Consider the following 26,530-nt stretch of genomic DNA (forward strand, 5'->3'; position numbering starts at 1 on the left):
TTAGATGATGAGATCTAGAATTTAAGCTGATACCGTAATGGGAAGAAACTGTGGGAGGAGGGAGTGAGTATATTTCTACATAGGAGATACATGAATGTTGTACCAGAAGGCAGGCTGTGGTAGATTGTGCTGGGCTGAGAGAAAGTTTCCAAATTATCTCATTCCCATGACTGGCTCTTGGTGCTGGCCATTGGTTGGGAATTTAGCTGTGGTTGTCAGCTGGAGGCCTCTGTTCTCCTCTTTGTAACCCTCTCTAACTTGTTCCTTAAGCTTCCTTTACAACATGGTGGCTAGAATGTGGTAATTTCCAAGAAGAAGCATTTCAAGAGGAGAAAGCAGAAGTTGCAGATCACTTACACAGTGTTACTTGTGCCACATTCTACAGGTCAAAACAAGTCACAGGACAGCCCAGATCTAATATGAGAGGGAGACTACAACGTGGAGAAAACTCTAAGAGGTGTGGTTTGTTGGTAGCCATCTTTGGAGCCTAACAGCCACAGTTTAAATTTTACAATTTTTTTCCAAAATTTCATTCAGTAATAAATTTTTTTTCCATTTTCTTCTCCAATGGCTTTCTATTTTCCATTTTCTAATTATCTATACAGAATAACATATGTATATATACATTTACATTTTTTTCTTTCTAACATTGGAGGATAACGAATATAAAAGCTTAGTATTTTAGTTTAGATTTTGTTGTATTTTTTCAGTTAAAAACTTTTAATTGTGGTAAAAATACATATGAAATTTACCAACTTAACCATTTCTAAGTGTACAGTTCAAAAGTATTAAGCATATACACATTGTCATGCAGCAGATCTCTAGAACATTTTTATCCTGCCAAACGGAAACTTTATGCCCATTAAACACCAACTCTGCATTTCCCCTCCTAATAATTTCTCAATTTTAAATAATGTTAAATAATTTTATTTACTTTTTTATGATTATGAAATTTCTATAGCAACAAAAACCAATGGCTATAATTAGCATATCATTATATTATAATCTTTAATTTATGTCTATTTAATTCTCACTTATTGATTATTAATAGTCAAGTCACATCACTTACAATGGAAATACTTGTAGATGTGAGTTGAGAACTCAGCAATACAATTCTGGTGTAGTAAACAAGGAGCAGATTCTCTGAATTGCATTAGGATATGTCAAATTGTGCTTAGGCATTAAGAGTATAAGAAATTTACTTTAAAGATGCACATCAGTGTATCAGTTGAAAAAGCATCTTCCCATTTAGATGCACAGGTCACTGCAATATTGTTGAATCAAAAAGGTCTTTCAATGATTAGACTTGCTCCTCTGAGACCAGTTCCAAAGTTCCACTATCTGCCCATTTGCAATGTCAGCTGCACTCTGTCCTCTCAGGCCCTCACTATCTAATTTTATCCTACTTCATTAGTCTCCTATCTGTCCTTTCCCTGAAACTTCTTTTGGCTTCAGTCCACCCTATATACTGTTGCCAAATTAATTTCCCTGAAACCAAGTTCTGATCTTGTCAACCACAACTGAAAAATACTTATGAATTTCTATGGCTTAAAATGGCGGTTCTCAAGTGTTGCTGAACATGAGAAGCAACTGGAGAGCTTTTAAATATTTTGATACCCAAGACATACTCCAGTCTAATTAAATCAGAAGCTCGCAGCAGTAGACTGGGGTGGGAATGAGACCCAGGTTAGTAGTTTTACAACACTCCAGGTGATTCCAGTGCAGTCAAGGTTGAGATGTGAGGCTTAGAAGAGTAGTTAATTAGGGGTAACATTAGCCCCATCTGTGAAGCTTTAATAACTACAGATGTCTGCTTCCTCTCTTCTTGCCCCCCAGCTAAGAGATAACAAATCATAAGAATTAATTTGGGCATTTTGTCTTTTTTAAAGGTCCACATAGGACTCTGTTGCTGCTTATGAAGAACCACTAGCCTAGACTAATTAAAGATAAGTTAATCAGATCAAAAATTTTAAAAGTGGGGCGCCTGGGTGGCTCAGTTGGTTAATGGCCTGCCTTCGGCTCAGGTCATGATCCCAGGGTGGAGCCTGCTTCTCCCTCTCCCTCTGCCAATCCCCCTGCTTGTGCTCTCTCACTCTCTATCTGACAAACAAATAAATAAAATCTTTAAAAACAACAACAAAACAAAACAAAAAAACCCAGACTCTTAAATATAGAGAACTAACTGGTGGTTGCAAGAGGGGTGGTGGGAAGGGAGATGGATGATTGGATAAAGGGGAGTAAAAGCTACAGACTTCAGTTATAAAATAATAAGTGACAGGGGCGCCTGGGTGGCTCAGTTGGTTAAGCGACTGCCTTCGGCTCAGGTCATGATCCTGGAGTCCCGGGATCGAGTCCTGCATCAGACTCCCTGCTCGGCAGGGAGTCTGCTTCTCCTTCTGACCCTCCTCCCTCTCATGTGCTCTCTCTCTCTCTCATTCTCTCTCTGTCAAATAATAAATAAATAAAGTTTCATTGGGCGCCTGGGTGGCTCAGTCGGTTAAGCGACTGCCTTCGGCTCAGGTCATGGTCCTGGAGTCCCCGGATCGAGTCCGGCATCGGGCTCCCTGCTCAGCAAGGGGTCTGCTTCTCCCTCTGACCCTCCCAACCCTCCCCCCTCTCATGTGCTCTCTCTCTCATTCTCTCTCTCTCAAATAAATAATAAAATAAAATCTTTAAAAATAATAATAATAATAAGTGACAGAGATGAAAAGCACAGGATAGGGAGTATAGTCAATATATTGTAATAACATTTTTTGTGACAGATGGTGACTCTATTTATTATGGTGAGCACTGAGTAATATATAGAATTGTTGAAATCATGTTGTACACCTGAAACTAATATAACACCATATGTTAATTATACTTCAATAATAAATAAATAAATAAGCAAACATTTTGACAAGGAAATGCAATTTTCCAGTTAATATAATCCAATTTAATCACCTCACCTCAATACCTCCTACTTAATTGTAAAAGAGGTCATCCATCTTTCAAACACCAGATGTTTAGGCCGCAGGTACCATAGATTCTCTGTCCCATGGGGTACCTGTTAAGCACCAATTGTGCATAGATCAGAGGACCTTTATCCCCGATGCAGTCATGGCCGCTGGTTCTAAATCTCAGTCTCTCACAGGTCACAGAGGTGCCAAAACTTGGCCTCAGTATTAATTTCCTAGAACTGCCATAAGAAAGGACCACAGACTGGGTGGCTTAGCATAACAGAAATGTATTGTCTCACAGTTCTGGAGGTCAGCAGTATGAAATCAAGGTGTCGGCAGGGCTTCCTCTGAAGGTATCTCAGGCCTCGTAGTTCTTTGGCTTGTGACTGCATAACTCCAGTCTTCACATGGCAGCCTCCTTATGTGTGTATCCATTTCTAGATTTCTTCATTCTATATAATGTCAGTCACATTGGATCAGAGGCCTGCCCTATTCCAGTATAACCTCATCTTAACTAGTTACATCTGTAACGACCTATTTCCAAATAAGGTTGCATTCTGAGATACTGGGCGTTTTAGGACTTTAACATATACAATCTTGGTGGGGGACACCCTTCAACTCATTACAGGCTCTAAGGACAACTATTAGTTCATAACCACTGGCTTAGCCATTATTCCCAAAGCATCCTGAAGTCCCGAGGAGCTTCCAAAGCTTAGCCAGCAACCTCCTGGTACTACTGTTGAGCCCAGTCAAAGTTTCCCCCCAAGATTTGTTCCCAGGTGGGGGCCCATGGTGACCTTCCTGTCCACAGGCCATCTGTCTACCCTGAGAGAAAACCTTAATTTAATATTTCAAAGAGAGGGGATTATGGTATTCTTCCCCTCCTTTCAAAAAGCCCCTGGTTTCCTTTTTCATATTGCTCCCCTTTAAAACATCCAGCAAACCCAGTAAAGAGTCACGGAGAAGTTCCAGCTTAAGCGCAACAAAATTTCCCAACGCTCTGACTGCAGCAATTTGCTCACTGATATGCAAACCAACCAGGACAAGACTTTTGTTTAAAGTTTAGAGAAGTTCTCTCCTTTCTTTGAACCTAGAGCTCAGAGCATTTAAACCTAGATCTCCATCACACAGGGAGATACTTTGCATAAGAGTAAAAGCCCTTAGGGAGCCTGGGTGGCTCAGTTGGTTAAGCGACTGCCTTCGGCTCAGGTCATGATCCTGGAGTCCTGGGATTGAGTCCCGCATCGGGCTCCCTGCTCAGCGGGGAGTCTGCTTCTTCCTCTGACCCTCTTCCCTCTCATGCTCTCTCTCAAATAAATAAATAAAATCTTTAAAAAAAAAAAAAAAGAGTAAAAGCCCTCAGAGCCAGAAGCAGAGCACAGTGTTAGAGAAGAGTCCTTAGGACATTCTTTAAGCTATTGCTTCAAGCTCTATCTGATGACCTTTTTAGGTACGTAAGTTATGAGACGCTCTTTCTCTTTTCCTTTTTCCTCAAGTCAGTTTGAGTTAGGTTTCTAAACATATTCAAAAGAATGGTAACCAATGAATACCTGTCGACTGGGGAGCCCACCTCTTAAACCTTCCCTATGTCCTACCTTAGCAAGGAGAAGATGATAAAATGTGGTATCAGGATGACCTTTCTATGATAAAACTAGCCTCCTCTTACTACCTCTCACCCAGGCCTGGTCATGTAGTAATCCCAGCCAAAATTACAAGAACTTTAAAGATATCCAGAAGTTCCAAAGATTCTTACAGTCTTACAGATACTAAGAGTAAAGGGAAAGCCTTAGTAGAGTTTAGAGCTGGAAATGATGATGTACATGCCACCAACAAGATTCAGACAGAATTTTTTCCCAGAAGCATTCACCCAGCTGTACCTAGAAGGTTAAAGAGGAAGTAGGTTAAAGACTGAGGTAGAGGAGGAGATAAGATAGATAATGAATTAATATTTTTACACAAAAATTTGATGGAAAAATGAAAGTGAAACACCAAAAAAATACAGATTATTACACTAAGTCAGGGTCTCAGAAACTTTCTATATAATTATAGCATTGCATATATTCTGATACAATAATACAAAATAGGAAAAAAAATCTCAGGAGAAGTTAGAGAAAAAAGGAAAAATAAAAAAGACAGGCTGGAATAAGAAATTTGGAAGTCACCATGGGTAAAGAAGAAATGGCATGAGCTTTAGAATCAGAATGGAGTTGAAATCTGAGTTCTAGAACTGTAAACCAGTTACTCTATTTTTTAAAAAATATTTTATTCATTTATTTTAGGGAGACAGCATGCAGGAGATCAGGTAAGGGGCAGAGGGAGAGAAAGAATCTCAAGCAGACTCTGTGTTCAGGGCAGAGCCCAGGTGGGGGCTTGATCTCAGGACCCCAAGATCATGACCTGAGCCGAAACCAAGAGCAAGATGCTCAACCTACTGAGCCACGCAGATGCCCCTATTTACTCTTTTTAAGACTCACTTTCTTTACCTGCAAAATGAAGTTTATCAACTTTGTGTTGAGGTTGTGACCATTAAATGAGAGATGAATATATATATGAAATGTGTGGCATAGTGGGAACTGAATTATAATTATCTCTGTTATTGTTTTAGAAAGAGTGTTCATATTCAGAGATGATACATTTGATTATTTTAGGTGCTATGAATTGTGTGGCGAGCATGAAATTGCTAACACCTAAATCTATCAAATCCGTTCAAGTGTAGAATAAATGAGATAAAGTGATGTAACTGAAGTCTTAAAGGAAAGAGAATTAAGACAGCATGCAATGGCACAGTTTAGGGATCCACGGAACAGGACCACGCTCAGGGCAAAGAGCTGAAAGTGGCTTCAGACTGATGTAGGATCTCTGTGACAGCAGCAGCATGTGACCTGAAGCAGCTCTCTGTCATCCAGGCCCTGGTCTCCGAAATGGTTGGCACCGCAGCTGTGCCCAGGTGGAAGCATTCCACAACTGATGGTGACACACTCAGCCCAACAGAGCCCCTCCTTTGAGGCCCGGAATGGACACAGTGAGTGACAGAGAAGAGAAGCATACAAAGAAACCGAGCGGGGTGGAATGTATGAATAAACAAGACTCGTGCTATGGGGAGAACGCAGCATCGGTCTTTAACTTCAGGGGCAGGACAAGCAACCAGAGGGAGAACCCTGGGGCCGGACGCCCCCTACACTGCTTCTGAAGGGGCATCACCTGGAGCCGCGGCTGGGCTGGGCTGGGGTTGGGGGTGGACTAGCCCACCACTGGAGTCCTGCGTGTGGTTTGTCCCATCTCCTTTCACTTTCAGATTTGTCTCAATCTGAACAATAGGTTATATGGTCCACTTTATTATAAACCTGAGATATTGCTAGTAAATTGAAGGAAGATAAAAATATACTTCACTTTATGTCCAGGACTGAAAAGCATAATTAGAAAAAGTATCCTTCGGAAAATTGTCAATGACACGTTTCAAAATTAGGAAGTTTAATCTTTTCTTAAGCAGACTATTGAATCAGCGAGAACAACTATACTCTAGTTCCTGTAGACTTGAGTAAATGTGTTCATTGAATTGTAGTGTGGGGGGTCAAGATTCTGTTCGAATTCTGTCTTCCACATGAGTTGGGAACTACAAACAGCCGCTTCTTGTTGTTTGTAAAATATTTAATTGCAGTATCTTGAACTCGTTCCCAATTCAGAAGGATAATTTTTCAATAGGTGGAGATAAAAGTACTTAAAAATGTGATTTCATAATAGCCTAAGTTATACATAAAGGAGTGACTGAGATTGCCTGATTGTGGGACACAAGCTGGTTATGGGCACACATCTTCATTTGTCCATTTTTATGGAAACACGTATTTTCTTTATGTGTCTGTCACAAAATCGAAGTCTGGTATAATCACTTTTGCAGAGATGATTGTTCAGTACCTACTTTGGAATCAAGTCAGTCCAGATCTTTATCATCCTAGCTGTTAATCATTATAGCATCCCAATTATTCTCTGTCCATCCTCCAACCAACCCATCCTATACAGCACCAGAAGACTATTTTTCCTAAAATACTACTTTATCATCACTTCTTTGCTCAAGACATCCAGAGCTCCTCCTGCCCTGTGTCATTAAAAGAAAGTCCAGATTCACCCCTTTGAATGACTTTCCAAGTGTCCATTACTTGGTCTCCTCCTCTCTCTCCCAACAACCCTACAGCTCTTTTATTGATAGTTTTCATTTTAGCATTTCATAACATACCAACCATGTATTTAATTTAATTTAGTTTTTCTGGGTGATAGATCTCATTTTCTGAGCAGAATTTAAAGGTCCATGGGACACTGGGGAGGGTATGTGCTATGGTGAGCACTGTGAATTGTGTAAGACTGATGAATCACAGACCTGTACCCCTGAAACAAATAATACATTATATGTTAATAAAAAAATTTAAAAAATAAATAAATAAAGCTTAAAAAAGGTCCATGGGGACAGCGTCCTTTTTTTTTTCTTTTGCCTTCTCAGACACAGGCAGTTTAGAGTTGGGCTGCTAGACACTAAACTTTTTGAGCAAGGGAATTATTTGCCTTGCACAGAATCTAGCAGAGCATCGGATGCGAAATTTATGCTCAATGAATTGTTGAGTTGAATGCAGTAGGATAGGCACTTAGTATCTAGTATATGTGACTTGAATAATTCACCTTTCTCCCAGCAGATGTCGCTAAATTTAAGGTGTTTAAGCCTTAGTTCAGCTATTAAAGGGATACTTATTTCATTGTAAGTACCTGGAGTTTCTTTTTCACTGCTTTTAGGACTAGTACTTTGGCTAGTCCCATATCGCGCATTTCCTTCTGATTGTTTTCCATGCATAGGTTTTTGTTCACCGTACTTACAGACAGTAACAGTGGCTGACCTTTACAGAGGGATTGCCGCATTCCACCTGTAGGACTGAGCATCTCACATCCAGTACCTCATTTGAAATTCCTGACACCTCTATGAGGTAGGAAGTGTAAGCATCCCCACTTTCCTAATGAAGAAACTGAGGGAGACTAAGCACCTTAGTCAAAAATCTCACAACTGCAAATGGCAGAACCAGAACCCAAACCCAAGCATGTAGACAGTTTCAGCATGATGTCATTTTCTGTGCCATTATCTGGTTTTTGTAAACATAACTTTGCTGAATTTTTAACCTGGATGCCAATTTGTTTGTTTACCACAAATAATATATGTTTTGCAGCAGAGTGGGTTCACGTCCTCTAACTTTTCTGGTAAGTATCTCCTATGCCTATTAGATTGCTACATTTTTTTAACTAGAAAAAAGGATAACTGAACTTTTTTTTAAAGATTTTATTTATTTGAGAGAGAGAGAGGGAGAACGAGAGAGAGAGAGAAAGAGAGAGTATGAGAGGGGGGAGGGTCAGAGGGAGAAGCAGACTCCCTGCCGAGCAGGGACCCCGATGTGGGACTCTATCCCAGGACTCCAGGATCATGAGCCGAAGGCAGTCGCTTAACCCACTGAGCCACCCAGGCACCCAGGATAACTGAACTTTAAAGCTTTATTTATTTATTTTTTTAGCAATGTTAAGCAGACTGTATTATGACAACTGATCCAGTAATCACAAATGCTCTGGCTGTACATTAGAATCACCTGGAGGGTTTTATTGTTTTTTTTGTTGTTGTTTTTTGTTTGTTTGTTTTTAGTTTTTTTATAACAAGTGTAAATATATTTTTAATTTTTACAATTATTTTATTTTTTTTTTCAAATTTTTATTTAAATTCTAGTTAACATACAGTGCAATATTAGTTTCTGGAATAGAATTCAGTGATTCATCACTTACATACAACACCCAATGTTCATCATAACAAGTACCCTCTTTAATAACCATCACCCATCTAGTCCATTCCCCATCCACCTCCCTCCATCAACCCTCAGTTTGTTCTCTATTCATTAAGAGTCTCTTATGGCTTGTTTCCTGCTCCCTTTTATCTACCCTCCCATATGTTCATCTGTTTTTTCTTAAATTCCACATATGAGTGAAATCATATGGTATTTGTCTTTCTCTGACTGACTTATTTTACTTAGCATAATACACTCTAGCTCCATCTACATCATTACAAATGGCAAGATTTCATTGTTTTTGATGGCTGACTAATATTCCTTTGTGTATATATGCCACATCTTCTTTATCCATTCATCAGTTGATGAACATTTCAGCTCTCTCCATAGTCTGGCTATTGTTGATAATGCTGCTATAAACATCGGGGTGCATGTATCTCTTCAAATCTGTATTTTTGTATCCTTCAGGTAAATATCTAGTAGTGCAATTGCTAGGTTGTAACTTTTAACTTTTTATGTATTTTTAACTTTTTGTGGAACCCCCATACCATTTTCCAGAGTGGCCATACCAGTTTGCATTCCCACCAACAGGTTCCCCTTTCTCTGCATCCTCGCCAACACCTGTTGTTTCTTGTGTTGTTAATTTTAGCCATTCTGACACGTGAGAGGTGGTATCTCATTGTGGTTTTGATTTGTATTTCCGTGATGATAAGTGATGTTGAGCATCTTTTCATGTGTCTGTTAGTCATCTGTATGTCTTCTTTGGAAAAGTGTCTTCTGCCCATTTCTTAACTGGATTATTTGTTTTTTGGGTGTTGAGTTTGATAAGTTCTTTACAGATTTTGGATACTAACCCTTTATCATATATGTCATTTGCAAATATCTTCTCCCATTCCATATACTGCCTTTTTTTAAAGATTATTTGTTTATTTGTTTATTTATTTGAGAGCGAGAGAGAGCACACATGCGCGAGCACGTAAGTAGAGGGAGGGGCAGAGAGAGAAGGAGAGAATCTCACCCAACATGGAGCTCTATCTCATGACCCTGAGATCATGACCTGAGCCAAAATCAAGAGTCAGATGCTTAACTAACTGAGCCACCCAGGGCCCCCTGTAGGTTGCCTTTTAGTTTTGTTGATTGTTTCCTTTTCTGTGCAGAAGCTTTTTATCTTGATGAAGTCCCAATGATTCATTTTTGCTTTTGTTTCCCAAACTTTATTTTTTATTTTATGTATTTATTTATTTGAGAGAGAGAGAGCACAGAGGGAGAGTGAGAGGGAGAAGCTGATTCCCCACTGAGCAAGGAGCCCAATGTGGACCTCGATCCCAGGACCCTGAGGTCATAACCTGAGCTGAAGGCAGTTGCTTAACCAACTGAGCCACTCAGGCGCCCTGTTTGCCTAACTTTAAAGCTTTAAAGCTCAAGCTTCTGTCTCAGCTCCAAACTGTATTCAAAATCCTTGATGAAGTTTTCTTCCATCAAAGAGAGATCTTTAAAAGGAGCTCCTGTGAAGCACATAGCACAGCCCTGCATGGAAAAGGGCTCCGCATTCGTTATTATGATGACTATTACCATCTTCTATATAGAAGCAAACCAAAAGATCAGAAAGAAATGCACAAAAAGGATAAAAGAGATTTTTTAGGGCTGTGGTTGGCATCTGTTATTTCATCTGCCCAGCTTTTCTGCCTCTTCTACTCTGGGACCAACATCCGCTCTTCTTTTGAGATCTTTTCCCAAATACTCATCCCACGTGAGTCAAGACAGCTGTCAGTCAGGGCACTTGTGGGCATGAGGTCCCGGCCAGGAGGGCCGAGTGCTTCCCTGGAATTTATTGATCCCATAGTAGAAGAGAAAAGTCCTTTCTTCTTCTGAAGAAAATTAAGCAAAATGAAATTAAATAAATTGTCTAAAATCACATTTGCCAATCCATTTGAATAAAAAGTATGTTAGATCTCTATCTTATACCATGCACAAAAATAAATTCCACATAAATCAAAGGCTTGAAAAACTATAAAAGTATCAAAAGAAAAAAAGAGGAAAATACAATTCAGTCCTCAGTTAAGAAGGAAGGCCTTCTTAAACGTTATAAAAGATGCAAAATCCAGGGCGCCTGGGTGGCTCAGATGGTTAAGCGTCTGCCTTCGGCTCAGGTCATGATCCCAGGGTCCTGGGATCGAGTCCCGCATCGGGCTCCCGGCTCAGTGGGGAGCCTGCTTCTCCCTCTGACCCTCTCCCCTCTCATGCTGTTTCTCTCTCTTGCTCGCTCTCTAAAAAATAAATAAAATCTTTAAAAAAAAAAAAAAAAAAAAAAAAAGATGCAAAATCCATAAAGCAAATGATGGATATATTCAATCTTATCAAAAATTTAAACTTCTATGTAACAAACATCATTGCAAATAAAGTTAAAAGATAACGAGTAGATTGAGGGGAAATATTTGTAACATACCTAATCAATGGACCAACATCCAAAATTTTACAAAGAACTCATAATCCATAAGTAAAAGATAAACAATTTGAACAGAAAATTCACAGAAGAGGTAATACAAATTATCAATAAACATACAGAAAGATGCTCAATTGTACCATGTATCAGGGGAATGCCAAAACAAAAACTTTCATGAAATACCTTTCTTCACCCAGTACACTTCAAAAGATATTAAAGGTATTAAAATTTGATAATATTATTAGCAAGTGTATGGATAAAGGGTCTTTCTCATGCCTATTGGTGGGAGTAAAAATTCCATAATATTATAGAGTGCAATTTTAAAACCTAGTGCAATTTAGTGTAATTTTGAAATTAACGTTAAAAATTTTATGATCCAGAAATTTAAATTGGTGTTCTTTCTGGAGCAAAACTTCGTACATGTGTACAAAGAAGCATATTTAAGGTTGTGTTTTTATAGCCCTGTATGTAATAGGAAAAACCTGTAAGCAGCTTAAATACTTAACAGAGGTTAAAAAAAGAAAAACAACACAAAAAACCAAAGTGTATCTACCTACCTTAACTATGAAGCAGTTTAAAGAGGGTTATGTTTAACTATCTGATATGGAAAGCTCACAGAGAGACAGTGTTACATGAAAAAGTGAGTCACAGAACAGAATGTGTGGCATAAAAATATCTATGTAAAACAAACAAAAAATGACACATTCATGTATATATGGTATAATATAATCATAAATGATATAAATATAAACATAAATGTATGCACTCTAAAAGGTAAATACCAAACTAGTAGTAGTAGTTAGCTCTATAAGGGATTCTGATTAGGGGTAGTGGTTGAGAATCACTTTCATTTGAATTGTTTGAATTTTTTATAATAAGAGTATATTCTCTTAGTGCTTTTATACCTAAGTAATTAAAGATAAAAGGAAATGTTGAACATAGGTTTTAATTTGGTTCTTAAAGAGAATCATAGGGGCACCTGGGTGGCTCAGTCAGTTAGGCATCTGCCTTCGGTTCAGGTCATGATCCCAGGGTCCTGGGATCAAGCCCTGAGTCAGGCTCCCTGCTTGGCGGGGAGTCTGCTTCTCTTTCTCCCCCTACCCTTCCCCCTGCTTGTGCTCTCTCTCTCTCTCAAATAAATGAATAAAATCTTAAAAAAAAAAAAATGAAGAGAATCATATATTTCATTCATGTGACCAACTCTATTCAAATGTGGATACAGCACAACGCCTTCTTGTTTCCCCTCATTTACTTTCTCGGAGACCCTCCTGATGACACCTGGTCATCCCAGTTTCTTCACTTTGACTTTACTCTCCAGTCTTCTAAACCTCATCAAAGCTTATTCATCCTTTGATCCATTTCTTCCGGCGGTTACCTAACTACTACGATAGATTAATTTCCTATAGGGGAACTGTAGTTGGCAGTTTAGTGTACTTTAACAGGGATTTCTGGTGCATTATCTTAAAGAATAGATTAATGGTGATAATTTTAGGAAAGTCGATATAAAAGATATTTGGGAGAAAAGAGAATCCTCTTCATCAAATTATAGAGCCTGCCTTCCATTCTTATAAATGACGCTCATTGTATTGACTATCAAGGTTGTTTAAAACTGATTCATATGGTAAATCATAAAATTTGCAAAGATAGTCTCACATTATTTATGATCACTAGAATAAGAAATAAAATTTATTTTGCAAAGTATATATATTAGTTTTTTTCAGTCTTTAAAATAAGGAGGGTTTCAATAAGCTATATAATTTATATTTATCCATTCAGTGTGGATAAGTTTTCCCTAGAGATTCAAGAGACTTAAGGCAGTATCACTTTATAACAAATATAGCTGATATTTACTACTTTTTTCAAATGCTTGGTATGTACTTTCTGACATGCTAACACATCAGCACGCCTCAGAAAAATTTGGAAAGGTTTGAAGTAACTTTATATTTTGAGGAAACTGCTTGTTAGGCCCTTTAATAACAGTAGTTGCCAATATACATATACTAGTATCATTTAATTTTCTAAAAAGCAATACTTAGTTTTAATCATTCAAATGCAGCAGAAAAACACAAAGAAAAAAAAATCTCCAAAATCTGATAATCCAGAACCTATCTTATCTTAAGGAAAAAGAAATCCATCTTTTTTACCCTGAAGAGAAGCAGGGTAAATCTTTTATCGTAATACTAAGTTAAATTAAGTTATGTGGATTGGGGGGATTAACCCAGCCTAGATGACCTGCGACAGCCTCACAGAGGACACTGGCCGAGGTTCCTAAAGCAACGAGATGTTTGGGTCAGGCAGGAGCCTAGGGCTCAGATAACTTTGCAAGTAGAGTTACGAATTATCTCCAAATCCTTAACAGCAACTTCTCCAGCTGTCGGTGTTATTATTCGCTTTAACGTCCATGTAGCAACCGCTCTAATTTGCGATGTTAGCCACGGCAGGAAGTTCAATTTCGGAGCTTCCCTTCCCCAGTTATCTCCGAGACTCTCCAGAGATGGATCCGTATTTATCCAATAAATGCATGGTGCTTGCCATTTGCTCTCTGCCTCCGCAGGACGCTCTCCCTCCCCAGCACCAGCACACCTCTCCCCTCCCACTCGCAACTTAGCCGGTGTGGACGCAGCCCTGGTCCAAGTCCCCACAGGGCAGCCAGCACCACCCTCTGATGTTTAACAACGCTTTGCTCAAGGCTTAGAAATCATGGCAGAAAATGACAGTTGAGAGAGAGGAAAAGACCACGGGAAGCTAGCTGAGCCTGCACCCAGAGTCTGTAGGTCAGGCTTCCTGGGCCAGGGCGGGGCGGGGCGGGGGGGGGGGGTTGCGCCATCGATGGGCTCTTTAGTTCCCACCCAGCTGTCCTGTGCCTGTTGTCTGGCAGCTTTGTCCCCCCTCCCACACCCCCTGGGACGGTTAGAGAACAAGCCTTTTCTTTTCTTTTTTTTTTTTTTTTAAAGATTTTATTTATTTATTTGAGAGAGAGAGAATGAGAGAGAGCACATGAGAGGGGGGAGGGTCAGAGGGAGAAGCAGACCCCCCGCTGAGCAGGGAGCCCGATGCGGGACTCGATCCCGGGACTCCAGGATCATGACCTGAGCCGAAGGCAGTCGCTTAACCAACTGAGCCACCCAGGCGCCCCAAGAACAAGCCTTTTCTATGAAAGAAAAGTAAAAAGCATATTCACAAAAGAAACAAGTCCTGTGAAGTAGCAGTACCCAAGAACAGTTTCCATACTAATATATTGAACAGTTTCTCATCCTCTCAAGCTTCAGGTTTCAGAAGCAAATATTTTCTTTACATTTGCATAACCAACAACTCTCTTCAATTGTTTTTTTCCTAAAAAATAAGTAAATAAATAAGATGAAAAATAAAAAAATAAAATAAAAAATAGAGCAGTAAATTCAAGCTTCTATTCATAGATAAACAGGAAAACTAGGAGCAGGTTTGAAATGATGTTTCCTTCTGCTTATAAGGTGTCAGTCTTATAAACTGTCAGTCTCTAGTCTCAGAAAGATGCTTTGGGGTCTTGGCTGTTGGCAGGTTGAGTTGAGATTGTCTCACCTTCCAACCAACTACCTTTGTCTACAACTTTATATAGGAGTCTTGTCCTGAAAAAGAGATAGAAACTTTGATGCTCTTTGAGGGTTAGGTATTACCTATATGATTTATGGACTGGATGGTTCCAGATTACAGAAAAAGAACTACAGAGCTCCTAAAAAGGAACAAGGAACCTGATGCATTAAATCAGACCCAGAACAAAGCTAGTTGTTGAAACAAGGAGAGTGTTGCAGATATAGCATGGGGCTGAGATTAAAATCCAGCTTGGCTCTGTCACTCTGGAAGGAAATAGCTATGTATGTGTGAATTAAAAGAACCCAAATATGGGGCACCTGGGTGGCTCAGTCAGTTAAGCATCTGACTCTTGATTTTGGCTCAGGTCATGATCTCAGGGTCGTGGGATTGAGCCCTACATCGGGCTCCGTGCTTGTCAGGCAGTTGCTTGAGATTCTCTCTCTCCCTCTCCTTCTGCCCCTCCTCACCACCCCCACTCAAATAAATAAATAAATTTTAAAACAAAACAAAAGAACCCAAATATGCAGGATCGGGCAGCTTTGCCACAGGCCCCTTGCCTGATTATAATATAAAGGGATGGTGTATCATTGTCCTCTCACCTTGAAAGGGATAATTTGAGTTTCTAGCATCTGAAGAGTGGTTGTGGTATCAGATCAGCTGTGCCGCTAGGATAGAGCTGAGGGCTCTTGTGTAAACTGGTACAACCACTTCAGAAACTGGCAGTATCTACCAAAATGAGGCAAATATAAACCTTATGTTCCAGCAATTCATTGATCAACCAATCAATATTTATATATAATTATATTAAATATGTATATACATTCCCAATATATGCAGAGATTTCACTGTTAAATATATAATTGAGAGAAATGAGGGTATTTGTACAAAAACAGCCTGCATAAGAATACTCAGAGAAGATTTACTTTTAAACTGGTATAGTAGATTGGAATGGAATACTATTCAGCAATTAAAAAAAGAATAAAATCAGATTATGTATAACATTGGTGAATCTCACAGAAATAATATTGAGTGAAAGAAGCCAAACAGAAGAGACCACCTTCTGCATGGTTCCCTATAAATGAAGACCAAATACAGTAAAAAGCAAATCTTTAGGGATAGAAAGACATTGTTGCAGTGATTATCTTTGATGAATTGAATGAGAGAAGCTCAGGAAGGCTTCAGGGGCACTGAAAACATGGCATATCTTGATCTTGGTTGTGGTTTTATACATATACTTGTGCAATTTACTGCATGTAAGTTTTAAAAAAATTTAATAAACTGAAGACAATGGGAAATTCCCACAATAGCATCTTGCTTTAAGGAGTCTGACCTTAAGAGTAAATTGTGATCGTCCATTTCCTTAGTACATGGCAAAGGAAACCAATTCACAGACACACATAAGACCCAGGGACTCTTCAAAAAGTTTGGGGAGGTGAACCCTAAGAAAAGACTAGATTTCTAACTAATTAAACAGATGGGGACTTAGAGTATCAAGATTTGCTCTACATTTTCACATAAAGTGATCTCATTGTAACAACTGGCCAAACAGAATCTCTCTGAATCAGCTATGCATGAGAGACATGTTTGACCATATCTAGTTTGGTTATAAAGCTAGCACAGCACATTTCTGATTTTTAAAAGGCATTACTAAGATGATTCATCAGCCAAATGCTTTCACAAGAATGAACAACAGATTAAGAAAAATAGCTTGGTTGGTTTGTTCTTCGTTTATAGGTTTCCAAAATAGCCCTTTCTGTCAAATACCTCGTTTCTCTCTGACTTTTTCTCTTTCGCATATACTTGATATTGCTGTAGTGTCAGATTTGAAGCCAATGAACCCAGTCAAAAATATATGACGAAGGCCTACATGGGTAACCTTTGATATAAGGTTTCTGCATCTTCCAATTACTTATGCTGGTGTTTAGAGCTGCCAGGGGTTTTTTTTTGATGTGTAGAGAGACAGAGCATCTGGTCTACCCCAAGTTCCTCAGTGTAGGTCATACAAATGATGAGAACAATGACAACAACAACAACACAATGGGAGCTTTAGCAACAAATTCTGTCACAGTAGTGTCATTTAAGGAGAAAAGAGTTGCTTTGGGGTACCCTGTTTCTGCCTGGGAGGGGCACAACTTATAAATCTAAATACTTCTGAGTTCCCGTCCTGAATCAGCCACATATTTTTTTGTAATCCGACCTTGCAAGTTAAACTTCACTGAGTCTAAGTTTTTCATTTTAAAAAATGGGGAGGCGCCTGGGTGGCTCAGTTGGTTAAGCGACTGCCTTCGGCTCAGGTCATGATCCCAGGGTCCTGGGATCGAGTCCCACATCAGGCTCCCGGCTCAGCGGGAAGCCTGCTTCTCCCTCTCCCACTCCCCCTGCTTGTGTTCCTGCTCTCGCTGTCTCTGTCTCTGTCAAATAAATAAATAAAATCTTAAAAAAAAAAAAGTGGGGAAAACAGGGTGCTTGGGTGGCTCAGTCAGTTAAGCATCCAACTCTTGATTTTGGCTCAGCTCATGATCCCAGGGTTGTGAGATCGAGCCCTGGGTCAGGCTCTGCACTCAGTGAGGGGTCTGCTTGAGATTCTCTATCTCCCTCTCTCTTTGCCCCTCCCCCCTACTCATACGCTCTCTCTTTCTCAAATAAATAAATAAATCTTTACAAAAAATGGAGAAAACAATATCCCTCCAGGTTTTATGAGTTGGAAAGGTCTTAACACTGTAAGCATGTCTCTTGGGGGTGGTCTTCAAAAAGACATGACTGTCTGTTGATCTGTGAAATGGACCCAGGCAATTAGAGGCTTCTCACCCTTTCCCTTGTCCTCAGAATACATGTTCCTCTTGCCTTCCGTCTTCCCAGAAGCTGCCCAAGAATACAACATTGAGATAGAAAATGTGGTGTTGAGAACATCTGGATGGTATATGTGATTAAACATAATTAAGGCCTTTCTATATAAACTTTTAAGATTTGGTGGGGTGAGTGTGGAAAACTACTCATCTTGTGCCCAAGACAAGCCTTGTAAGTCAGTTCCTTGCTTATTACTAAAACTTTCATCTACCCATCTAGAGTGGTTTTCCTCTTTCTTTGGTTTCTTCCTGCCCTCTGTGTATGGGGGTGGATTTCAGATTATACCTGGGATCCCAAGGAAGTTACAAATGAATAGTGTCTAGTGTTTTCTTTCCCTTGTCCCAGATGTAACCTTTTTCTATAAAGGCAACATCTAACTCTTTCCTAATCCACACATGGTAGTGCTGCTTTTAGACTGTTGTAGACTTACTTAAGGAACAAACATTTTGAGCTCTTGCATGAGGTCACTACCTGACAGCCAATGGGAAGTTTCAGACTCCTTGTAAAGTGTGTGTGCAGCAGGGTGGATAAAAATGTTCGAAAATACTTTATTGTATCAGAATTTATTATTTTATAAATTAATTGTAAGATGAAAATATGAAAGTCAGGAAGCTGGCTCATAAACAGAAAAGGATAGGTCTTCTAAACAATACATTTGGAGCAAAAGTGTAAATCAATAGTCATTTCCAAAGCTAGGAATCTCTAGTTTTGATCAGATATTCATTGGCCTATGGTAGTTTGTTCAGGGATGAAAAGAAAATAAAGAACATTTATGATATGCTGGAGCTGCATCATTGTGTCCAAAGGCAAGGTAAGAGTAAGATTTCTATAAAATTTTTAGGTTTGGGAGAACAGCCTTGTACATGAAATTAAAGGACAGGCTATAACGATTTCATTCACCATATATTTAATTTTGGGGTCAAGGGTTCCTCATTTTTACCTTAGGTCCAATTTAAAGATTGGATTCCTCAATAAATAAACTAAAAATTTTTACTGAGGGCCTATTATGCATAAAACATTCAGCAATGTTTCTCAAAAAGATGCAAATGCCATTTTAGGAACCATCTTGGTAGCAGAATTTTCAGCTTCAATCTCTTGCTACTCCTCTCCTTCATCCTTTCCGGCCTGTAACACAGCAGTCATGGCCTAAAAGGGAAATGTAAGAGGATTTGCATGAATCATGTGGACTTCTCAAAAGACAAGCAGCTAAATCCTCTTAGAACACTTATCATCTCATGGGAAATTTGTTTCCCACTTTGCTACTGCAGTAATACTAAACACTTGACAAAGAGAATGAAGGAAAGTTCTCAGAAGCTGAAAGTTGAGGAGGAATCATGAAAACACACTGGCCTGTTATAGAAAGTCCTGGAACCATTAGGATTCCTATGGGGAACAAGTACTCAGGAAGCACTGGAAGAACTGTATTTAATTGAACTCCTCTTGAAGTGAAGAGGCCATTTTAAGTAAGAGTAGTAATTTTAGCTCCAAGACCCTGTGACTATTCTCCTGTGGTGGCACAAAATTACCCTCAGGATCCCCTGAGGGTGAGGCATTTCCTTTATCTTTTCCTGGCCTGATTAGGTCTCTCTTCTTTCCATGTTTCCCTCTCCTCTCCTCCAAATACAGAAATACACACCCGGTCCCATTCCCTTATAGAAAAAGCAATGACTGATCTCAATAAATGTTTCCATGGTATAGGTTCTATAGAAGGTCTTCCTTCTCTTGATTCTCCTTAGTTCTCCTGAACAACCCAGCACACCCAGTTACCATTTCCCAGCCTTATCTATTGGCCCCCCAGAACAAATTCGTCACAGAACTGCACACCTTCCTCATGTTCTGATGCGATGTGTTCATAGTTTTTGTATGTTCCAGTTATTTTCATTTGAATTATTCTCCTTTCAAGCATGTTGCATTTAAAGAAAGCACAGAAGGTTATTTCAAATTATCTGTGATTCTGCCCTATTTAGTGTTCCCTGCAGAGAAAAGTCTCTCCATTGTGGAAGAAAAAAATGTTAATTCTATTTTTGCAGCAGAAACTGGCCATCAGAGTATTAACCCAAGAGTTCACAAGTGACTATCAGCATAACTCCAAATAATGCTAAATCCTTCCAAGTGGAACATTCCATTACTGGAGAATGGTGGTCATAATTCCATCCTAATCACTTTTCATAGTTACAGCACCGAGGCAAATTGGTGGATATTCTTGGTTGGAATTCCTTTTTTTTGCCATTGGAAGACCATGAGGACATTATGCTGGGAATAGGGAGCTGCTGGGCCACACTGTCCTCTGAGATGCATACACCATGCCAGAGAGGCCACGAAACATGGGCACAGGGTTGCCTGGGTGGCTCAGTCATTGAGCGTCTGCCTTGGGCTCAGGTCATGATCCCAGGGTCCTGGGATGGAGCCCCTCATCGGGCTCCCTGCTTCTCCCTCTCCCACTCCCCCTGCTTGTGTTCCCTCTCTCGCTGTCTCTCTCTCTCTCTGTCAAAATAAATAAATAAAATCTTTAAAAAAAAAAAAAAGAAACGTGGGCACACACCAACCAGTTTGAGCTAATAAAATGGCCTCTCTGTGGGAAGCACAAGGGCCACCAATATAAGAGACTGTCTCTCTGACTATAAACAGTGAATAACTGACTTCCCCCAGTGCATACTGGGATGGACTGACCTACTTTTCTCAGACACTCCATAAACCATTGACACGGCACTTTCTGAAATACATGGCTTTGTGAGAACATATAGGCAGTGGGACACAAAAGCAAAATTCTGGAAAACAAGCGGGGGTGGTACTCAGAAATACTCAGACAGGAATGTAGCCTGGGAAATTCTGGGAACAGAGCAGTTACCTCCATGGGAAAACTAAAATGTTTAGGATAAAGACATCAGGAAGCAAGATCCTAAAAACCTCGCAATGATACAAATAGACAGAATTCTGGATTGCCTGGACAGCCTGGGACTATTGTTCTCTTATTACTGTTTTAGAAAATCCATGAGTGCAAAAAGGATGATAGAATCAATTAATATAATTAAGTTAATTCAAAATGTCCGAGATCGTTTGCGGCTATAGATAACTTGAATGCAACTTTTCTCACACAACCAAAAAAGAAAAAAACCCTCAAAATTAAAATAGGCAAACCAAAAGTTATTCTTAGGGGTGCCTGGGTGGCTCAGTTGGTTAAGCCTTGCACTCATTTTAGAATGGGGAGCAAGCCATTGCATAATCTCATGCAGGATTAAAGCTCAGACCTTGTTGTGTTTGTAGGGTGCTCCTTTGGCAGGTTTTGCACCACGAGCAGGACAACATTTATAGCAAGGAGAGGGCAATGACCTTGTTGGTAAAATGGAGATGGGAAGCCAATAGCGATGACATCAAATCCTGGCTTGGGAGATGACTTGTGCTTTAGCTCTAGGACATTTAACCTCTCACTTTTCCCACTTGTAAAATAGGGATGATAATAGCACCACCAAATGTAACCCGATGCTGCATTTACACAGCACTTATAAGTCTTGGATAGCAAATAGCCTAGAAAATGTCTCTGCATTACTCATTGGGATAATGGACCAGGAATATGCGTCCTTTGAAAAAGTTAAACTAATAATACTTTTACTGGTTATTTGATCTCAATGTTTGTGCCAAATGCAATGGAGATAATACAATTTCTTATGCTGCTTACATTTAATGACTAAGCCATAGAAAGTTCAAATCAAACCTCTACCTATTTTTGGAGATGGAGAAAAGCAAAACAAAGCAATTGTTCATATATCCGTGGTAAAACTAAAAGCATTGACTTCAAAGAAAATACAATACTTACATCCATTTGGTCAAATGCCTTAAAATAAGTCTGATTTAAAGGACATGGAGTTAAGGAGTTGGCAAAATTTAGAGACAACTGTGATGCCAGGTTTCTTGATGCGGTCCAGGGAGAAAATGGGATGGAAGAAGCCAGAGAAACCAAAGGCTTACTGGTCAAGCAGAAATAATCCATTCACAGAGGTCTCAGAAAAGCTGAGCTTGAAGAACAATGGCCAGTGTCTTCTGCAGGTCTGGGGACCTACACAGTGTCCAGAAACTGTTAGGTCTGCCCCTCCTCGACCCTAGGACTTATTCTAGATTCCTGGATGTTTTCTCATGGAAAATTAGTTCCAGGTTTGGATTTGGAAGTTGTTTCTCATCCATTGAGGGTTATTAACAGTTTATTTTATTTTCCTCTACCTAGAATTTGGATGCAATTCGGTGCAACTGGTCTGTAATTTTAGGCAAGCACAAGGGCTGGCATGATTGTCTCCAGAGAAAGTGTTATGAACTGACCATGTCCTTACATGCTCGCAAGTGGGGAGGACCTGCTGCTCTCCACCTGAGCCCAGTAACTAAACCACATAGACATCAACACAGATCTACATCTGCAGTGACTTATCCTATCCTATCAGAGTGATCCTAGGTTTGGGTAACTTCCACCTAAGCAACCTCCGGGTAGGTGCTTGTCATGGGTGTGTCCTGGGGGTTTGGGATGGCACAGTTATCCTACCCTGATGACTACTTTAAATTGCCCCTGACAAACGAGACTCTATCCTATTTAACTATCACTTCTGAGGAAGGATTTTATGTTTAGCCATCCCCCAGAATGCATTCCAGAGTTTACTAACCCACAACCCACACTGTTAGAAAATCCTTCTGTGTAAAGAGACTCATGCCCTCTCACATATGAATTGGAGTGGGGTTGGGGGAGATACGGTGAGAAAGGCCAAGGGAATGTCTCTTTCTAGAATGTGCCCCGGGCTGATCTGCAGCTGTTGTAATAGTGGTTTAAAATAAATGTTCTGGGGCTTTTCCCAGAGAATTCCTTAATCCCAATTTCCCTGAGGATTCTCCTGTGAAACATCGGTGACTGACATCAACAGAGCTCTTATCAGGCCTCTAAGAGAATGGGGTTTGGCCTCCTTGTTTCCCCTGGAAGTAGCCTTTCCAAGCTGGTGAACTGCAAACACGGCACTTCTATATCACAATTACTGAAGGATAGACAACTGAATGACTTTCCCATTTTCTTGTTATAATCTGATTCTAGAACTCTTTCTTAGTTATTTCAAAGAACTCCAATCAACTTGTGCTTGAGTAATAATGTATAGGCAGACAATTTTAAGTAGATAAAAATAATATGCTATGCTGGTAGAGTGCTTGTATACACTTTTAAATGGTTTTGTTTTATTCTCAACATCCTGGAGAGACCATCAGAAGTGTAAAATATTTAGAGCTGGAGGAAAATGTGGGGGTTACCTGCTCAGGTCTCTCTCTGATCCAGTACAACCTGCCCCCAAAGTAGTTACAGAGTGTAATGGGTCATTTTATATGTCATCTTGACTAGGCAAAGTGATGCCCAGATAGCTGGCAAAACATTATTTTCTGGGTACATTTGTGAGGTTGCTTTTGGGAGAGATTAGCATTTGAATTGGTAGACTGAGTAAAAAAGATGGTCCCTACCAATGCAGGTGAACATCATCCAATCTGTTGAGGATCCGAATAGAACACAAAGACAGAGGGAGGGTGAATTTGCTCTTTGCTTAAACTGGGACATGCATCTTCTCTGGCCCTCTGACATTGGTGCTCCTGGTTCTTGGACCTTCAGACTCAGACTGACTTACTTTGCTGCTTTTCCTGGGTCTCCAGCCTGCAGATGGCAGGTTGTGGGGCTTCGCAGCGTCTCTAGTCACATGAGCAAATTCTTGCAATAAATCTCCTCTTATGCATATCTATACCTATTGGTTCTGTTTCTCTGGAGAACTCTGACTAACACACAAAGTCACAAGGCGGTCATGTTAACTCCCAAGATCTCACTACCTCCTCGGATTGCTTCGAAGCCTGCCCTCATGTGATTTCCACCTGTCCTGCCACACAGGACAGCAAGAGAAGGCTAACTCCTCCTCCACACGAAATATTTGTGCACAGCTATCAAGCTCCCTATCTGCACGCCCCCTTCAGGCTAACGGCCACGTACAACACCTCCTTTCCTAGCGAGACGTTGGTTTTGCATATGTAAACTGGTTTCAGTACCTTTCCCACCCTGCTCAATTAATTGGGGTGGTTTTCTTGAAACACCCTGCCAGAAACACAACTTTCTTCTCCTGGTATCACCTCATTGGTAAAAATAAATAGAACTGTTTTTCTTTAGAATACAATATTTCTGGTAATCAGCCTAAGAGTGCACTTGGTCTGGGGAGACTTCATTTGCCCTTGACTCATCCTGAGTTTGCAATCAATTAAATTGTCTAATTTTCATATGTACTATTAAATCCAACTTTGTCACTTTTATAGTTGTAGAATTGACTCTTTGGACTCTTATCTGAAACTTCATATTTACTTTTTTACCAATTTCCATTTTGTCTCTCAATTATCTTCTTGAATTCTGATTCTGTCATATATCATGTTATAGCCCCCTTTTTTTTAGTCTCAAGTTTTAATGTCAAGCTACTGACTTGTTTTTTTGTTTGTTCTGACCAGCTGACCAGTTGACATCGATCCAAGTAATATCACCTCTGCTTTTCTAGCAGAGATTTTTTTTAAATGCTCTAAAATATTATACAAGTGAATTACTCCCTTGATGATCCAACAAACATGTGTTGAGTGAGCACTTACTATATGCTAGGTGTATGGTGCTAGGATTTTAATAGAGATCAGATAGGTAAAGTCTCCGTCCTCTGGGAACTTATATTCTAAGAAGAAACACAAATGAATAACCACAGAGTGTGGTGTGCTAAAGGAAATGCTAGGGAGACAGACTATAGAGGAGATGCTTTAGATAGGGTGGAGGGAGCACATCTTCATCAAACGAAGAACAGGTGAAGCAGCCTTTCAGAAAGAAGGAAGAGCAAACGGAAAACCCTGAGACAGGTAAGAGCCCGAGCACTATGTCTGGGTCCCGAGATGCCTGATCTAGTTTGGTTCCTGTCTATCAGGTTCCAACTATCACCTTGGCCCCCAGGACAGGACTTGCTGGCTTTGCTTATGGTTTCACATACCATAAGCGAGATGCCTTCCCCCAGAGCACAGCCCAGTGCAGAAGGCTGGCTGCTTAGCCCGGCCCTCACCCTCACCGGCCCTCACCAGCCCTCACCTGGCAAATGCTGGATTACTCTCTTATGCCCATTTCATGGGGGATTTTCATCTGAAAAAACCCGTGGAACAGGAGTTCCAGCCTGAGCTGCTGCAGAAACAGTGTGAAGTAGTCCTTTTTGAAAAGTCCCTGTTGCTTTTAGAACTCAGTACGTGTATGTGATGAGTGCAAATACTTGTGGGCTCTTCCTACTTTATGGCGCACGCTAGGTGGTTGCAGGCATAGGCCTTCCATCGACCTTATTACTTACTTTCAATCTTCTAATGTCACACAGTCATGCCAACTCAGCTGCAAAGTCATCTGGAAAATCAATATCAAGGTCTAGTGACCAGTCTCTTTTCCAGATTAGCTTTGACTTCCAATTTGCCTTCTTCTTACCATATCATATTAAATAATAAGCACATGAGCCAAGGAGGAACCACCCAGTGGGCCCTTCTCAGAAGTCCGTGATGCAGTGAGAAAAATTACAAAAATGTGGTCAGAGCTCAAGAATAGAGAAATAGTAATAAAAGCTTGGTAAACATGTACTTCCCCAAAGCAGACAATATAAAGTAATATGCATTTATGGTAACACACCTGTTTTGATTCTAGTAATGTCCAGGGAAGGGAAGGATCTGATGCTCCCCAACTTTCTCTCTAAAAATGAAGAGGTTGACATTAACAGTCTTCAATTTCCTGATGTCACATAATCGGACTGCCAGTTGACTGGCTATCATACAAGTGAAAGATATTCTGGTCAGAGAAGAGCATGTTTCCATTGGTCACTCTCCTGGGTGGGAAGCCGTCAAAATACGAGGGCTTCTGGGCTCAGCAAGACCTGACTTGAGTTCTGTCTTTGCCATTCACCAGCTCCATGGAAAAGTCATTTATCCTTGCTATTTCCAGTGTCTCTTCTATAGCTCAGGGACAACATACCTGATAAACAAGATAATGCATCCACAGTGCCTCACATACATGTAGGTTTCAACAAATGTTAGCCCCTTAAACTTTCCTCCTTTCTGAGATATTCTGAGTTGTGTGTAGGAAGGTGTCACGTATTCTGGTAACTGGAACAACATGTGATGTTTTCCTTTGCTCATACATAAGAAAAGGGAATTATCTGAAAGACTGTCTGCATGGCAAGACTTCTAACAATATTGAGAAGTCTTTTCTGTCAATATTATTCAGCTATTCAGAAGTATCCGGTCTTTTCAATGGTATTTAAAGAGATACAACCCAGGGGCGCCTGCTTGGCTCAGTCATTAAGGGTCTGCCTTCGGCTCAGGTCATGGTCCCGGGGTCCTGGGATCGAGCCCCGCATCGGGCTCTCTGCTCCGCGGGAAGCCTGCTTCTCCCTCTCCGATTCTCCCTGCTTGTGTTCCCTCTCTCGCTGTGTCTCTCTCTGTCAAATAAATAAATAAAATCTGAAAAAAAAATAAATAAAGAGATACAACCCAGAGAGTTTGTCATAGATTTTAGGTCCATTTCACCTTTTAACTAGTCGTGAGACCCAAGCTAGCTAATTGAGCCTTTGCTCCCTCCTTCATCTTACCAGTTGGATTTATAACATCTGCCTTACCCCAACTCTTGGGGCTAGTAAATGAGAATTTAGATATCATCACTGAATGTCTCTGAAAAATAAATAGCACGTGTTTGCATTCCCACATCACAATGCTATCCACTAATGTCTCAAAACTACTAATTTTCTCTTACTTTTAAATTTTACTTTAAAATATTTTTCTCTTTGCTTTAAACTTCATGTACCATTTTAGGGGTCAGTGAATACGAGTTGACGCATTAAACATCATGTGACCTTTGATCACGTGATGCTATAAGCAAA

The sequence above is a fragment of the Mirounga angustirostris genome, unplaced genomic scaffold (assembly GCF_029215605.1).
Source record: "Mirounga angustirostris isolate CCGP_5_RB_7025 unplaced genomic scaffold, mMirAng1.0.hap1 SCAF_8, whole genome shotgun sequence".
Classification (NCBI taxonomy): Eukaryota; Metazoa; Chordata; class Mammalia; order Carnivora; family Phocidae; genus Mirounga; species Mirounga angustirostris.